Here is a 4,851-nt window from a genome sequence, read left to right as displayed (position 1 = left end):
AATTTAAGTTAGTTGAGGACTTTGGATCATTTTTTCTAGTTTTCATACTTTTTGTAATTGAATTCAGAGCTATGACTCACTAAACCCCCTTTCATTGGGTTAGGGAGCTCTATTGTAATTCAATGAATCAATAATAGTTTTTATCTTCTTCTTCAATCTTTTCTCTTGAATTTTTGTTAGAAAGCTTCTCGATCTAATTCCATTGGTTAGTTGTCTTGGGAAAGAAACTATCCATAATTGGAATCCTTCGGAACCTTGGGAAAGGAATGGAGGATTCATGCTAGAGAAGCTTTCTCACAGTGAATTGGACTGGGGTTTGGATGGATATTGTGACATGTAATCCTACCAAATTGTGGTTCATGAAACTGTGTGGTATAATCAGTGATCGAGCGTCATCTCTTCTTATGAACATTTAAACCAAGGGATTGGGAATTTGTTTGTTTTTAGAGGGAATTAGTGAGCCAAGGGATTGGGATCCAATCATATAAGATTGCCAAGCAAAATTCAATGAACGCATTGGTTGAGGAAGGGATAAAAATGTTTTGATTCGGAGATCTCAATATCTCCTGAAACCCAATGAATTCCCCATTTCTGATCTACCACTTTCTCTTATATTCTGCAATTAAATTCATGCAATCACCTCGATCCTTTTTTTAATTTCAGCAATTTAGCTTCTCACCCTTTAATTCATGCAATTTAAGATTCCGCAATTTCAATTTCTTGCCATTTACGTTTCCCGCCAATTTTACATTCCGCAATTCTCATCTAAATCTTGATTCCGCTCAACTAGAACACACTTCTAATCCGAATTGCTCACTCAACCAATCCTTGTGGGATTCGACCTCACTCTATTGTGAGTTTTTACTTGACGATAACCGGTGCACTTGCCGGAAGGAATTTTTGCCGATCGTGCAATTTCCTAAAATCGTAGCATCAAGTTTATGGCACCGTTGCCGGGGATTGGTTTTCGATTGACAATTCTCAAATTGGAAGTTAACTAGATTGAGCATTTTTCTTGTTTTGTTAATTCAGTTCAAGTTACTTGTTGAATTTTAATTTCTGCACTCTGTTACTTGCTTTCTTTCTTTATGCCTTTAAATTCAAGCAACTAACTCACTGACTCACTAACTATTTGAATTAATTCCTCAACTGCTCTAACCATACTCTTCCATTAACCAAGAGTATTTCACTTGTTTGTTGCCTGTGCTGTGTTCTTGTATGACAGGTAGGAGAGGAGAGACATCAACTCCTCCATATACCGAACCAGAGAGGACCCTTCATAAACTTAGAAGGGAAGCAAGAGGGAAGAGAGTACTGGGAGAAGAAGAATCTGAAGGAGAATCTGAGGACAATTTTGAGGAAGCTCTAGATCTCAACATGGATAGAGAAGTTCACAACCATGAGAGAGCTGATGGAAACAATGCCATTCCCGAGAGGAGGGTTCTTGGTTCATACATAAACCCAACCTCTGGGAATTGTGGTAGCAGCATTCAGAAACCACCGATTCAGGCCAACAATTTTGAACTCAAACCACAGCTAATATCACTGGTGGAGAATCATTGTTCATTTGGTGGGAGTGCTAATGAAGATCCAAACCAACATCTCACAAAATTCCTGAGAATTTGCGACACTGTGAAGTCCAATGGAGTCCAGGAAGATGCCCATTTTCACTTAGGGACAAGGCAGCTAAATGGCTGGAATCATTCCCAAGGGGGAGCCTAACAACCTGGGATGAGGTGGAAAGCAAGTTTCTGGCACGTTTCTACCCCTCACAAAAGGTCAATAGGCTTCGATCTGAGGTTCAGACTTTTAGACAACAAGATGGTGAAACTCTCTACGAGGCATGGGAGAGGTTCAAGGATTTGACAAGGAAATGCCCACCAGGCATGTTCCATGACTGGGTGCAATTGCATATTTTCTATGATGGACTTTCTTATGAATCAAGGAAGGCTGTAGACCATTCATCAGGAGGTTCATTGAACAGGAAAAAGACTGTGGAAGAAGCCATTGAAGTGATTGAGACAGTGGCTGAGAATGAGTACTACTATGCTTCAGAGAGACACAACAATAAGGGAGTCATGGAGCTGAACCATGTTGATACAATTCTAGCCCAAAACAAGGTGTTTGCCAAGCAACTAGCAGAGCTCACCAGGAAATTAGAAACAAATCAAGTGGCTGCAATACACACACAAGATCAAGAGGAAGTAAGCACTGAAGGAGGTGATTGGGAAGAGGCCAACTATGTGGGAAATCAACAAAGGCAACCATATGATCCACATTCCAACACTTACAACCCAGGCTGGAAAAACCACCCAAACTTTGGGTGGGGAAACCAGCAAACCCAACCACAAAACCACAAACCTTACAACCCCAACCAACATAACAATTCCACATACCAAAACTCCAACCAAAGATCATACCAAGCCACACAAAACACTTACTCCCAACCACCATATCATAGCCAAAATAATCAACCTGCCCAACCTAATCCGAACCAACAATTTCAAGATCAATTAAACAGGATAGAAGGAATTCTTGCAAACATGGGGCAGGACATAAGTGAGTTGAAAAGCTTTAGGGATGATGTGAGATCTACCTTAAGGAACCATGGTGAAAAACTCAAGAGGATGGAGTCTCGAGTAGGAGAGCTATCTCAACAGGCCCCCAAGTCAACTGCAGTGTTCCCTAGTTACACAGAAAAGAATCCTAAAGGGGAACAAAAGGGAGTGAGATGGGAAGAATGCAAGGCCATCACCATATTGAAGGAAGTCTCAGAAGAAGAAGGAATCAGACCCTCAGAACAGGAGCCAGAAATCTTGAAGGAAGGTGTGGAAGAAGCTAAGCAGGAAAGTGAAACTGAGCAAGCCAAGGAACTGCAAAAAGGCATGCTGGAAACATACCAACCAAAAGCACCATTTCCTCAGAGGTTAGGAGGAGGTGAAAAAGGGAAAACATATTCAAGGTTTTTAGAGACATTTAAGTCTCTCCATATCAATATTCCCTTTCTTGAGATTCTCCAGCAGATGCCTACACATATCAAGTATTTGAAGGAATTGCTGAGCAAGAAAAGAGTTTTGAAGGGAGGACAAACTGTAATAATGAACAAAGAATGCAGTGCCCTCATCAAGAAGGACATAGTCTCTAAGAAAACAGACCCAGGAAGTTTTCATATCCCCTGCATCATAGGGGAAACAAAAATTGACAGAGGATTCTGTGATCTAGGAGCTAGCATAAATGTGATGCCTCTGACTCTTATAAAGAGGCTACAACTGAATGAGGTGAGATCCACTGATGTAATCATACAACTGGCTGACAAAACTCAGAAGCAAGCTGAAGAGGTAGTTGAGAATGTGCTGGTGAAAGTGGGAAATTATTTCTTCCCCACAGACTTTGTCATTTTGGGAAATTAATTCATGCAATTTAAGATTCCGCAATTTCAATTTCTTGCCATTTACGTTTCCCGCCAATTTTACATTCCACAATTCTCATCTAAATCTTGATTCCGCTCAACTAGAACACACTTCTAATCCGAATTGCTCACTCAACCAATCCTTGTGGGATTCGACCTCACTCTATTGTGAGTTTTTACTTGATGATAACCGGTGCACTTGCCGGAAGGAATTTTTGCCGATCGTGCAATTTCCTAAAATCGTAGCATCACCACTCTTCCCCATAAACCCCACCTACCTTCCAAATTCAAATTTTCTTTCCCACCCAATCCCACCCTATATGGCCGAATCTTCACTCTCCCCTTTCCCTATATTATCTCCTCCATCCCACTTCATTTTCACACAACACAACCCTCTCTTCTCCCCCTTGGCCGAATACACATTCACCCTTCTCCTCCATATTTTCTTCTTCTTCTTCTTCTCTTCTTTCTTCTCTTGCTCAAGGGCGAGCAATATTCTAAGTTTGGTGTGGTAAAAGCATAAGCTTTTTGTTTTTCCATTACCATCAATGGCACCTAAGGCCAGAGAATCCTCTAGAAAAGGAAAAGGGAAGACAAAAGCTTCCACCTCCGAGTCATGGGAGATGGAAAGATTCATCTCCAAAAGCCATCAAGACCACTACTATGATGTTGTGGCAAAGAAGAAGGTGATCCCTGAGGTCCCTTTCAAGCTCAAGAAAAATGAGTATCCGGAGATCCGACATGAGATCCAAAGGCAAGCCAGTCCAACTAAGAAGACTGGACCTCAAGCCTGTGGCTAGAGGATGGTTGGAGTTCATTCAACTCTCCATCATTCCCACTAGCAACCGATCTAAAGTTACTGTGGATCGGGCCATCATGATTCATAGCATCATGATTGGAGAGGAAGTAGAAGTTCATGAGGTCATCTCCAATGAAATCTACAAAATAGCCGACAAACCTTCCAACACGGCAAGGCTAGCTTTTCCTCACCTTATTTGCCATCTATGTTACTCAGCTGGAGTTATCATAGAAGGAGACATCCTCATTGAAGAGGATAAGCCCATCACCAAGAAGAGGATGGAGCAAGAAAGAGAGACCCTTCACGGTTCTCAAGAGATGCATGAGGAAGCTCATCATCAAGAAATCCCTGAGATGCCTCAAGGGATGCACTTTCCTCCCAACAACTATTGGGAATAACTCAACACTTCCTTAGAAGATTTGAGCCACAGTGTTGAACAATTAAGGATGGAACATCATGAGCACTCCATCATTTTCCATGAAATAAGAGAAGATCAAAGAGCAATGAGGGAGGAGCAACAAAGGCAAGGAAGGGACATAGAAGGGCTTAAGGACTTTGCTGGTCCTTCAATAAGAAGACGCCACTAAGGTGGATTCATTCCTTGTTCTTATTTCTTTCTGCTTTTCGGTTTTTATGTTGTGTT

At 41.5% G+C, this 4,851-nt stretch overlaps 1 non-coding gene across 1 annotated transcript; it reads right to left on the bottom strand.

Annotated features, from left to right (window-relative positions):
- Positions 1 to 1,784: 1,784 nt before the first annotated feature.
- Positions 1,785 to 1,888, bottom strand: LOC130956930 (small nucleolar RNA R71). Its single transcript, XR_009077232.1, has one exon. It is a non-coding gene; the product is annotated as a small nucleolar RNA R71 (small nucleolar RNA).
- Positions 1,889 to 4,851: the final 2,963 nt, after the last annotated feature.

This window comes from Arachis stenosperma, chromosome 1 (genome assembly GCF_014773155.1).
Source record: "Arachis stenosperma cultivar V10309 chromosome 1, arast.V10309.gnm1.PFL2, whole genome shotgun sequence".
NCBI lineage: Eukaryota > Viridiplantae > Streptophyta > Magnoliopsida > Fabales > Fabaceae > Arachis > Arachis stenosperma.
The sequence above is the reverse complement of the archived record's forward strand: the minus strand, read 5'-3'. Positions and strand labels throughout refer to the sequence as shown.